Source organism: Amia ocellicauda, chromosome 7, assembly GCF_036373705.1.
Source record: "Amia ocellicauda isolate fAmiCal2 chromosome 7, fAmiCal2.hap1, whole genome shotgun sequence".
In the NCBI taxonomy this organism is placed as follows: Eukaryota; Metazoa; Chordata; class Actinopteri; order Amiiformes; family Amiidae; genus Amia; species Amia ocellicauda.
In genome coordinates, this window is record NC_089856.1 from 3,296,106 (window position 1) to 3,308,864 (window position 12,759).

General features: G+C 51.2%; 1 protein-coding gene and 1 long non-coding RNA gene across 12 annotated transcripts in view; one reads left to right on the top strand and one right to left on the bottom strand.

The window, feature by feature from the left end:
• LOC136752541 (nuclear factor 1 X-type) overlaps positions 1-12,759 on the bottom strand; it is a 145,880-nt gene that overhangs the window by 38,597 nt on the left and 94,524 nt on the right. The gene's annotated exons all lie outside the window — the stretch shown is intronic.
• Positions 6,231-10,463, top strand: LOC136752542 (uncharacterized). Its single transcript, XR_010817312.1, has 2 exons — positions 6,231-6,365; positions 10,092-10,463. It is a non-coding gene; the product is annotated as an uncharacterized LOC136752542 (long non-coding RNA).

Below are 12,759 nucleotides of genomic sequence, written 5' to 3' on the forward strand. Positions count from 1 at the left end.
TTGATCAAATCCACATGAATTAGCTGAGTAAATATACAGATACAAACTCACACCTGTATACAGTGTCATGGACTGTTGATGCTCGCGCCAGGAATCTCTAATCCCGGCTGAATGTGTGGAATCGCAGCCTGGGCCGAGGTCACAGGGATGGCCAGAAATGGCAGAGAAAATGCCCAGGTACCCGTGACCCTGCGCTGTGGCTCAATGGGCCATTTCATGCCTTGTACAGCGCAATGATACAATGAGAAACCTACTGAACAACAAGACCTAAACCAACAAAACTAAACAAGGCAAATGCCAAACTACACCACTGGTGTCAACACACAACCCTCTGAGCCGCCACAATACTGTGTTTGCCAGTATAGATTCACTAAAGACCGGGCAGATGAGCAAGGGCCTCACAGGGCCCCTGTCCTCAGCTCACTAGTTTCACAGTTTATTTTCACAGTTTTTGAAACCTGGGGGGGCCGATGTGTCCACAATAGCTAGAGCCTCAGACTGAGGCAGTGCTCAGGTCAGGGATTTATATCACAGTAAAAAGAAGGCAGTGTGTGGAGGACAGGAGACGCACAATCCTAACTCTTAGAGACACAAGGCAGCAAGAAAGACAGATAGACAGAGTACCACAGACAGAGAGGGAGAAAGAGAGAGAGAGAGAGAGAGAGAGAGAGAGAGAGAGGGAGGGAGAGAGGGAACAGGGGTCGACAGAGCTCTGTCGTAAAGGGATCACAGCGGCGCTGAGTTCCTCAGGCTTTGGCAGGTTAGGAAGGCCTTGGCTCACTGCAGTCATTTCCGAGCCCAGGGCACCGCCATTTTAGGTTTGTGTGTGTGAGAGAGAGAGAGAGAGAGAGAGAGGAGGAGCGAGAGTGAAAGACACAGAGAGGGAGGGAGAGAGAGATGGAAGTCTGGGATACAATAAATGGCGGCGATCTATTCTCCACTCTTTCTCCGTCTCCTCCTCTCTCTCTTCTGCTCTTTCACTGAACCCGCCAGTCTCTAATCCCGCTACTGCTTCTTCTATCTGTTTTCTCATTTGTTTACCCTCTTCTGCTTTTAAATGGTTCAGGCCCCTCTGTGAGGGTCTCAGAGCCCGGCTTTTAAACCCTGGGTGAACTTTCAATGAGAAGCAGGGGATTAGAAACAATCAGAGGCATCGACTTTCCACTGAGACAGAGATGGACTGCAATCTGCCACGGGCACAGGGTGCGACAGCAACACACACTCACACACACACACACACACACACACACACACACACACACACACTACACACTACACACTGTACCCCCACAGACCCCCTGCCCTCTGCATGTCCCTGTGCTGAATTCAGATCTTCCTACTTCATTGATTTCAAGCTTAAGCTTCCTGTCCTGGTGCAGTGTTTAAAACAATGCATCTATATTTGTGCATATATATATATATATATATATATATATATATATATATATATATATATATGTGTAATTTATAAGAATTTATAAGCTTTAAAATAAATTAAACACACACACCACCTTCAGTGCCTTGACAAACAATCGCACTAATTAAAAGCCAGTCTGAAATGTACTTCACAGCTCCCGAAAGCCGTGAGCGCAGTATGAATGGAGGCCTGTGTGTCTCATAAAGAGTCACAGTACAGCGTCTCTCCGAGCCAAGCGCTGAGAGAGCAGCTGGACACGTGGGCCTGCCTGTCGCAAAACACCTTCCCAAAAGGTGCAAATCTGGCTCCATCCGGCCCAATTACAGTAACAGGCCCGTAAATCTGAGCCGTGAAAATGAATAAAGAAGGAAAAAGGAAAATGCTTTAGCAGTCCGAATCTCAGAGCCAGCTCAGGCAATCCTTGTTCACTGGTCCCAGTCATAACCGAACAAGAAGACCTACACCGTACACAAACAAGAGCATGATATTCATGGCAGTGTGGTAAAACACAGTGTAGGCACAGTAAAGCCACAGGAAGCCACTGACAATCTATGGCGCCAAAAGGCTAGAAGTGGCAGAGTTGCCCGGCTGAACTTGCATGAGGCTACTGCCCAGACGTTTCACTGATCAAACCACACACAGACCAACACTCCAACAAACAAACAAACAAAAAGCAAAGGGAGGAACGCAGGCCCCAGCCACCAGCTGTCGGGCCCGTCCTGAAGCCGCCATGCGGTCCCTGAGCCCAGCTGTCCCGGGCGCCCAGTCGGTGACAGTCAGCGCCGACCCGTGTGCGGGAGTGTGTGTGAGAGCAAGAGTGTGCGTCTGCTATCTGTGTCAGCAGGGGCTTTATCTTCAGGACGGATAAGGTGAATAAACAACTGTCTAGACTCCTGCCTTCTGCGTGGCGGCCATGTAGGTCAGCCAGGCCACCCCCCCGCCCTCTCTCCGGTCTTTCTGAAGCAGGCGCCCTCTCTCTCCCTCGCTCTCCCCGGCAGGCAGGCACAGCTGGCTACCAGAGTCGGTGTCACAGGGGTTGGGGAAGGACTACAGGCGAGGCCCCTACTTTACTGCACTCACAGGCCTGTGTCCCGGCCCGGTCATATTAAAATTAGCACCCTCACCCCCGTTAGCATCAAACCCTCCCCCAACGGCCACACAAATCATGCTAAGCTACCAGATACGTCCGTGTTTCTGTGCGATTCACTTTATGCCTCGTGTTTTGGTGACAAGTCTGCTGGTTTTTCTGTATTCAGTACAATGTAGGGACGCGGGGCCCCGGGGCCGGGGTTAAGAGTCTGGAGCCTCTCCTCTCCTCTCATGTTTAACAGGGTGTTTCACTCAGGGCCACCCACCGACAGAATGAGCCGCCACGTTCACACATGTCAGCTTTTGCCTCATTGAGGTCATCGCTACGGGCTTATCAGTGTGATTTATCTGTTTGCTGGTTTTATTATAAGCTGTTGATTAGAGATCACACTTTCTGACCTTTTCTAAACTGATTAATTTAATGCCTTCCTTCCTTCCTGGAATATGTCAGCAAGGGGAAAAAAAATCGTTCTGTTTGGCATGATGTTAATGCTGGTTTCTGACAATTCTTTCTATCAGTAAAAAGGCTTTCTGGCACCGTGACCTGGGACACAGCAGCCCGATCCAAATACGCCGTCTCGTACAAGACACAGTACAGTAGAAACCAGAGAAAAGGCCCAAGGGAATCCACACTGTTCGGCTGCCACTACAGTGAAGTTTAAACTGGTTACGCTATTAAACCAAACACGTGGAACAGGATGAGTTATTAGATCGATTGTTGACTCAGTGTGTTGAGACGCTGCCAGTCTTCAACACCAAACCAAACAAAACCAAACCGAACAATGATCTCTCGAATGTTCAGTTTACAAGATGCCTTCCTGATATGCACTTGTTGAAATCAATTACGATTACGCTTGGCGATGGCTGTCTCTCTGTTTGATGAATTTCGACAACACGATGGAGTGGGGGGTGGGCACACAGTTTTGCTGCCTCATTTCAGTTAAATGTATAACAATCCGAAAGCGTCAGCTCACAGCCGGCTCGCACATGTCCGCGTCCCGAGAGCGCGAAGCACAAGCGCAGCTCACACGCCGAGTCGGGGCTTCGCGACTCTCCGCACACACCTGGCGGATGCAAGTGTGTTCCTGAGCGCTGAGTCAACTTGGCTGAACACCGAAAACACGATGGCTTCAGTTTAAACAGGAGCCCGGGGCAGGGAAAGCATCCGGGACTGGCAGAGGGCGGTCGGCGGTTTACACACTCCCCACAAACCGTCGGCACGTTATACCTCAGGCGCTGGTGCCTGGCGTTGGATTTTAATACGATACTGGATGGTGCGCAGAACGTGGGAAGTTTTCCCTCCACGACCATCTCACCTGTACTCTGACCCCAAAGGCAGGCGGGCAGATTATAAATCCTTGTCAGGTTGGCAGAGCCTTCCTCCGACACCTTGTAAGTCAAGGAGGATCAAAGGGCGGTCTGGTTTAATCGTGGGTGCGCCACTCAGTGCCAGGTGGCTGCGCTCGCCTCCTCTGACAAGCCTCAACGTGATATTAAAAATGATTATTAAGTGAATACATGTGAAAAATCAGGGGGTGGGCAGTGGGACACGTTAAAGACATGTCCGAATCAGCTGGCAAAGTGGGGAGCGAGTGTCCCGGCAGGAGGGCTGTGTGAGTGAGTGTGTGTCTGTGCACAGGCCTGTGAAGAGGTGAGAGGACCTGCTGAGTCCCAAGCGGCTGTCAGCGGGAGCCAATGTAATCCCACTATCAGTTGTCTTTGATGCCCTGCCTCAATCTTTATTATATAAGGGCTCAGGCATTATATGCTTGCAGAGGATTGCGCCGCGATCCTATAAAGCCTATAAATGAATATCCGCACAGATCCAATGGACCTGCCCTGACCTCCACCGTTAAGCCGTTTCGCTCACAGAAACATGACCCAGCGCTTACCCACAATGCCCCGGGCACAGACCACAGCACTGTGTGACGAGCTACTACTGTACACCACGGGTCCAAGCCAATCCGGCTGCAAAGGATGCTGGGACAAGACAGAGAGGAAGGCAGGTATCTGTAGGCAGGAAATCCTGAGGAAAACATTGGGGAGATCTTTACTCTGAGCTAGGGGGCAACTTCAGCATCAGTGTAATATTCCTGCTATAAAGGTCTTGGAATGGTGGGCTCTGCTCAGGGGCCCGAGGGTTTGCCGCGACTTGGGGTGGTGAGGACACTGTGAACGGGACACTTGCATCCTGCACTCTGACTGCACCCGTCCTGGCAACGGGAGCATCTCCGGTCCCTCGAACCCCTGGAAACGGCCCCCGTGAGAATAAAGGAATTAGCAGCGGAGCGAGGGTCTGGCACAGCACCACGACATCACGCTCGACTGAGTATCGCTCCACCAAGAGAGTCCCGTCAGGGGAGGGATCTGTGGCCCTTCCCCTGCGATCGGAGCCGTCACCGAGGCGGAGTGCGCTTCGGCCCACTGGGGTTAAAAAGCAGCGGACGCGAGGAAGAGGAGGAGGAGGAGGAGGAAGGAGGGCGAAAAACAAAGATGCGCGGTGACTGGCAGCTTAGAAAGCCTGTCCTTCCTTTCAGCAGTCTCTCTCTCACACACACGACATAGACACACACACAGACACACACACTCTCTCTCTCTCACACTCACACACGCTCATTAACAAAACTCAAACCCAGCACAGATGAATCAGGACAAGAAGGGGAGAGTACAGTAAAGACAAAACTGGGGTGGGGGGGGGGGAAATGATCCTTTGGGGGGTGGGGTGGGGGGGGTGGAGGACACTGAATGTCTTTCTTAAAAAAAACGACAAAAAAGAAAAAACGACAAAAACAGAGAGCATGAAGGATGTGCTGGTGGAAGTCCAAAAAGCAGCATCTGTTTGGCAAGAGCTCAGAAAAGTCTAGTGTTACACCGAGCGCCTTGGGGATTGCTATTCCAGGCAGAAGTTTATGAAAAACAGCTTTATGTGGAAAAAGGGAAAGAGAGAGAGAGCAAGAGAGAAAAAGAGAGAGAGAGAGAGAGAGAGACAGAGAGAAGAGGGAGAGGACTCGGTCGAGTGCCACGAAGTGTAATGAATTCACTAACAGCCCACCTGCCTTAGCGGGGGGGAGACCGGGCCCGTCTTATTTTCTGTTCTCTGTGCCCATCCCCTCGCGACGCAGACACCGAGAGCGAATACCGTCACTGCGCGCTGACCCCTGTGCACGAGACTCTCCCGCGCCGCTCTGCACTCGTCCGTCAGCGCGGGGCTGCGGAGGAGCGGGGCTGGAAATCAAACCCAGATCAGTTCAAGATGTGCGCTGCGCTAAAAAAGCCTTTTAATTTCGCAGGCCGTTGCGGACTAAACAAACGTTCCCCTGGCTGTGCAGCGCGGAGTCTGCAGCCAGAGCCAGGGTTGCATTTAATCAGAACCAGAGCTTCGCATCCAAGCGGGCTCTTTATATTTTGGTGGGGGAAACCATGACGGGAGAAGAAACAAAACTAAACTGAAGACGTTACATTTGCGAGGGGGAATGAAACGCACACAGACAAACACACAGGCAGGGAAATAGAAGGGCTTTTGTCACCGAATGCGTTGTCCTGTCAGTGCGTGTGTGTGTGAGACAGAGCGAGTGTAAGTGCGCCTGGCCCGACTGGGGGGGGCAGTGTCGGTATTAAAAATGGAAAGTCCGCATTTCATTTCCATGTCACAATGTGGTTCTCATTTCATGACTCAATACCCGCGCCACAGCTGCACGGTTACGAAACCAGTCGAAACGCAAGGCAGGGAAAAACACTGGGTCCTCGGGCGGAGAGCTGACTGGGCCTCAGGGCCCCAGCACCGGACCGCGGGGCCCCGGCACACCTGCCTGCAGCTCCCATCCGCCTCTCCGGTGAACAGCACAGGAGAGCATCATGGGTAATCCGCTCGGCACAGCTAGAGCGAACCGCACAGGAATAAAACCCCTTCGTCTGTGCGCTCTCTCTCTCTCTCTCTCTCTCTCTGGTTCTTTCTTTTTCCTCTGTCAGTTTGAAATTTCCTCCTGAGGTGCGTTTACTCTGGACACGTTTCAAAACCAATAAGAAGCAGCAGTTAAGTTACTACCCTTCACCATTTCGTTTTAGCGGCGCCCAGGGATTTCACACGCCAGAATTTCAGTAGAAAAAGAAAAATAAATAATACTTTTAAATAATCATCATAACCGAAGAAAAAAAAAAAACATGGATATGACTCAATGTACGTGTATATGGCGCAAACGAATGCACTAGAGGAAAGAGGGAAAAGCGAATATTACGAAACCTTTCTCGAATGGACTGTGTGGGTTTAAAGTTTCCACTCTCCGTGAACCCTGTCTTTAAAATGATGAATGCATTTGGGGAATTGAAGCAGATGAAATTTCCCTGGCATTTTGTTTTCTCCAAATATTTCATAATTTTTTTCCCTCAGTTTGTTGTGTGTGTGTGTGTGTGTGTGTGTGAGAGAGAGAGAGAAAAGCGCTGTAGAAAAGGGCCCCGTATCTCTGGGCTGAGCGGGCCCCACGCGAGACGGCCAGGGCGCCCTGTCCCTACACGCACACGGAGCAGGTATGGCACGGGACGCCGGACCCTGCCTGTGTGTGGGGGTGTGAGCAAGGTAACACAGGAAACTAGCGCTACACACCCATGCAAACATTAATGCACCAGGACTTAAAGTACAGGAAATGTGATAATCCCAGGAGAAGGGGGATGGTGTGAATCCACAGAAGGTGCAGCAGCACACAGCTGTACGGGGAGGATCCCACTCCTGACACCTGTAAGCAGCTCTGCCATGCAGGGGCCCCAGAGGGCCTTCAGATTCTGCAGTGGGGGATTCCCCAAGTACGAGGTCTCCCACAGGTGCCGAAAGCCCCCGCCCTGCAGGGTTAATAGTGGAACTCAATCCTCCTCAGTGGGAGTTCCCATACGTTATTCCTGTACTTTACAGGGCCAGGTCGGCCCTCGGCAGACGCCAGGCTAGACCCTGCCTCCGAAAACAAGGCCCGACCACAACACCACCGGGGGAGAAAGAGAAGAACGGGAAAGAGGCGGCAACACAAAGCCCGGCGTCTCATTCCCCTCCGAGCTCAGCAGGGGAAAGGCTGGGCTGGTTTTCAGCAGTATGAAATGATTATTCTGTGAAATAATCTCCAGCTCATAACCCTACACCCTGCGCAGTCCTGCGAAGCCCCTGGTTTGGTGGGGCTGTTCATTATGTGAGATTTACAGCCTGTCCCTCCTGCAGGCCCTGAGAGCGGGCGCCCAGTCGTAGCCTCTGAGCCAGATCCCAGATCCAGGCTCTGCCGGCCAGAAACCCACACCGGCCAGGGGGGGGTTACACATCACCGGTCTCAGAAGACAAGTAGTGTAGATTGTTTTAATATATATATTCTATATATCTGTAACATAAGTGGCTAAACTGGAGACATCTCTTCCTCTCCTGGTAGAAATCAACAGCTGGGGCTCGGCTCTGGCTGTCTCTGCCTGAGACTGTCTCCTTGTCTGCGCAACCAGGGGAGGGACCCTCTCGCCAACCATACAGCAGTATTAGGTTTTCCAACCAGGAGGGAGTGGTGTTTGGGTTCGAGGTGTGCATGCCTGTGTGTGTTTGTTTGTGTGCGTGTGTGAGTGTGTGTGTGTGTAGAGGAGCGGGGGGGGGGGTTAATACCCTGCCTATCCCCTGCTCAGAGCCCTTTCTCAGATCTACATTTTAAATATTTTAAACCGCCGGCTTGCCCCCGAGCTCAGCGGCTAAAACCCCATAGCTAAATCCCTGGGTTACGTGAGGTAAAGCTTTAAATCTGCCTCCGCCTGATGTTATATATTACTGTAATTGCAAATGAAAAAAAAAATGAAAAAAAGGAAGGAGGAAAGGAGGGAGAGAGAGAGGGAGGGAGAGAGGCGCTGTGTTTTATGGAGTGCTTGCCGGCCGCTCCGTGGCTGGGCCCCGGCTTCAGCTTTTTCTCATTTTCTCCCCTCACATGTTTATAGTGATGACCTAGTTTTCGCCTAGAAACGGCCCCAGCCCGCAGAAACTGATTTATTCCTCGACGTTACGAAAGTAATTAACAACACACTCTGCCACGGCGCACCCCCGCCTGCGCCGGCGAGCGCGCAGACTCCCTGCAGAACCGATACTCGCCGCCGCTGCCCTGGCGAGGGCCCGAAACCGGTCAGACGGCCACGGTTAACAAACAGACATGCTGTTTCGGGCGAGGCTACGCAGGTATTACAACTTTATCCTGGAGGATGCGGGGTGGCGGAGTCCAGTAGACCAGGGGTTAAACTTGGTGCTAAGGGACTAGACTTTGGGGGGGTCCTTCAGTCGAGGCCGTTCTAGGACCTTGTGATCCAGCCAGTGAACTGACCCTTGCTGGGTCTTTTGATTGTCAGTCGAACAGAAACTCTTGAGTCGTTAATTGGACTCACTATTGGCTTAATCAGTCAATATTAGCATCATCCACTGACTCAAGACACCTACTATATATATATACGGGACCAGGGCTGATACAGGGACTAAGCTAATAAGACAACAGCCTTTGACTCCCAGTCTGATGCCAGTGACAATGCAATACGTTGATCTGTTTATCTCCTGTCACTAGCAGAGACAGATCTTTGCATGTGAAAACACATACGGCGCCCACCCAGCACACACAGACCGGTGCCCTGCTTCAGAGCGCAGATGTTCTCAGTCCCTCCCGCGCTGTGTTTTGAAATCAGGGAACAGAGTAAAGCTCATTTACAAACAACTGCCTTAAAATAACAATCTGCTTTCTCAGGAAGTACAGTCTTAAATAACTTCAAAACATCCCAGCTCGTTCTCCTGATCTCAGAGCCACCCCGGCCCGCGAGTCGGGACGCCGGGCCAAACCAGAGCCTCGGCTAATTACTACACTGCTAAACCATAAAAAAACAAGACCAAAAAAAGCACATAAAAGTAAAATCGGCAGTGTGTGGAGTAGCCAGCGCAGCTTTGAACTGCCGTCGACGAGAGTTCAGCCAGACCGGCCCGATCCAAAGGGCGACACTTGTTTGGAATTGTTTTTATTTCGGGGGAAGCGTCCGCACTGCCAGGCATGAATGTTAGCAGCTCTTGTGGCAGAGCCCAACGCACGTCACTCTCTGTACTGTACTGACACTCTTTCTGTTACACTTGGAGAGCCTTGATCCCTGCAGCTGTGCCATCCCAGCGTTTATTTATGCTCTGCCTTCTCCCCCCCACCTGTTCCACCGGTGCCTGTTCGTGACCAGAATGCTATCTGCACTTTAGGTGTCGGTGTCTTTGCTCCTTATTTAAGCTTTGTATTTTGCATGTAGAAAGCCGGGGGTGCTGAAAACGGCGGGAGTGTCAGATGTGAGTGCTGTCATCGCCTACAGAGCTCTCTCGGCGTGCGGTCACTTCTGCTGTCTTAGTCTTGATGTGGTTTTCAGGTCAAAAAAGTTTTGTAAGTAAACTGGGGCAAAAGTCAAGGTCAATATCACATTCTCTCTTCAGATTTGTCCGCAGCTGTGTTTATTAAGATCAGAAAGTGTTTACTGGAGCCATGATGTGAGCGCGGCTACAGATTATCCCTGTCAGTCAATGAAATATGTGTTTTTAAAGTATTCATAAAGCGGTCTCTCGTTACAGGACACTTCGGGGGGTTCTTGGTAATAGTTACGGTCGGCCTGCAGAAGACAAAGCCTGGATAAGGAGCAGGGCCAACATGGAGTACTGTGACTGGGCTGCTTGGGTAGACCCCACCTGGCCACAGTCTCACAGAACACCTCTGGGATGAACTGGAGTGAAGAGTCAGGACGAGACCAGCAGGGGTCTGTCAGTGTGTCTTGTGAGAGACCTGGTTGTAAATTAGGTGTTTTCAATACCATACTCAACTCTTAATCGTGCACAAAGTCTCACACACAACACCACCAACAACAACAACAACAACAACAATAATAATAATACAGTCACTTAGGACAAGGGTTGGCCTTCCCTCTATTAAATACATGTTGAACAGCTCTCTGTTGACGTTTTTTGTACCAATACTTTCAGTAAGATGTGCACGCAGTCTGTAGAAAGTCTGCTTTCTGTTTTCGCTTTGCTTGGCTCGGTTTCCCGTCGCTGGGCTAATTTACGAAGCGCCCCGTGAAGGAGTGTCTTCCTCTTTTTAACAGCCTGTAAAATGCACGGCTGCGAAACCCGCCTCTCGTCCCTGTAAACACGCGTCCCGGGGAGGGATGACACATTCACTGGTGTACGACTTCCTGACAGCCTCACAGAAAGCCGGTCCAGAGTACTGAGCGCACCGTGCTCCTGGTGCTACAGCCCCTCACCCCCCCGCTCTCTACTCCCGGCATCGAATAAAAAGGGCGGTAAGAAAGGCATTTGAGTATTTTGCCAAGAGTCTATGGAGTCGACGTGTGAAACTGTGACTTTTCTGAAGGTGAACTGTTGTTGTTTTTCTGCCTGGTGTTGTCAAGCCCAATTTGCACCTTTTGCTAAAGGAATTTTTGGTAGCAGGAAGAAAAGAACAACATCAACAAAAAAACATCAACAAAATAATTGAATCCCCAACCCATGAGACGTCTCAGCCAATCAGAGTCCTGCCAACCCACTCTCGCTCCCTCACACCATCAGGTGTCGGCCACGCCCAATCGGATGACAGCTCCTCTCGGAGCTCACGTGGCCCCGGCATCGAGGAGCTTCCGCAGTGTTGTGCGACGGCTGGCTTAATTGGGAACAGCCTCGTGGTTTCACAGGTTTGCCGGGCAGTTGGTTGTGCTTCTAATGGTATTCTTTTAAGCAGAAAGTTGTGTCAAGTGGTACACACGTGTCTGGAACACGAGTCGGCTGCGTGTCTAATGATTGTAGGACTGAGCTCAGTCTGTCCGTCCATCTGTCCACACTGGACAGCTCATTCATGTGGATCGTATTATTGTTCATCAGGAAGAGGAGAACGCTATCTGATGTTCTCCTTCCTTAATCCCCAGACCCCTCCGCCCACTCTAGACCGGCACTGGTAAAACAATAACACGAACACGAACAAACATAAATCGTGAATCTGCCGACCGATCACCTGCTCCCTGGAACTGATCCGGACTGTTTTTCCACTCCGCTCTCGCCATCTGACTTCACTTATGGGGGGCTCGCGCCGAAACTCCTCGATGTTAAATTGGGGATATTGACAGAGTAATGATCTTCCCTTCCTGCAATTATCTCTCTCTGGGATAAGCGCCGCCGTGCACTTGATGAAAGAAAGAAATTCCAAATAAACCCGTAAGACTTTGCAGATGTTGGACGCGTTACACCTACGCAGGAATGCTCCATGGGTTCAAGAAGGAAAAGGAGGGAAGGCAAGAGGGAGAGAAAAGAGAGACGCATCCTCAGACTCCAAACAAAGGCTGCGGGGGGAAAGGTGTGCCTCGGGCTCAAGCAAAAAACCCTTGGTTGTGGGCGTAGGTGTGTCGGTTGAATTAAATTCCCTCCGAAAACTGCTTTATGCAATATAAACTGAAACTTGAGTTACTTAAGTAAGGGTTGAAACAATTTCATAGCAGAGACGAATGCTGACACAATTACCTGCTACTGTTCAGATCATGTTTAACTCCCTGCCTCCTGCGATCCATATGAGACAGGGGTTGCATTGCACTTCTCTAACCCTCTACCGCTCCCACTCGATGATTTGCAGAGGAGGGGGAACAAAGTGGACAACAGAAAACAAACAAAACAAAACAAAACAAGTCCCTTCAGTCATTCAGTCCCGGCTCCTCGTGCAGAGAGGGTCTTAAATTAAACTGACAATCCGCAGCTCAACTTGCGGGTTCCACGACTGCAGGAACACATGCTGACATAACCTCGGCCTCTGCTTCGCACCCGCATGGCAACACCACGCCACCGGTTTATTTACGGCTTGTGGCGAACGCAGCCGAGCGGCCGACGGCGCCGCCAGAACCCACTGCCACCCCCCCACCACGGGAGACGAGCAGAGCCACGAACCCGTGGGCGCCTGACAGCGCTCTGACACGTGTCCCTGCACCGTCCCCCGCCCGACCTGGTGTCAGAGTCCCACTTCTGTGTTCTTACCCAGCATCCTCGGCTGCAGACTGCTGTGCCGAGGAGGAGGGGAGGAAGACGAGACTCCTGTGGTGCAGCAATCTGATGCTAATTCTTAAGTTTTACTGGCTGCGGGGTTTGGTACAGCTTTTACGGTCGACACAGAGAAGGCATTTGTCAGCAGCGTCTAATGAAGGTCACATGTTTGGCGGGGTGAAAGCACTCGAAAGGAGATGAGCACGAAGCGTCCAGCACCTGTTGC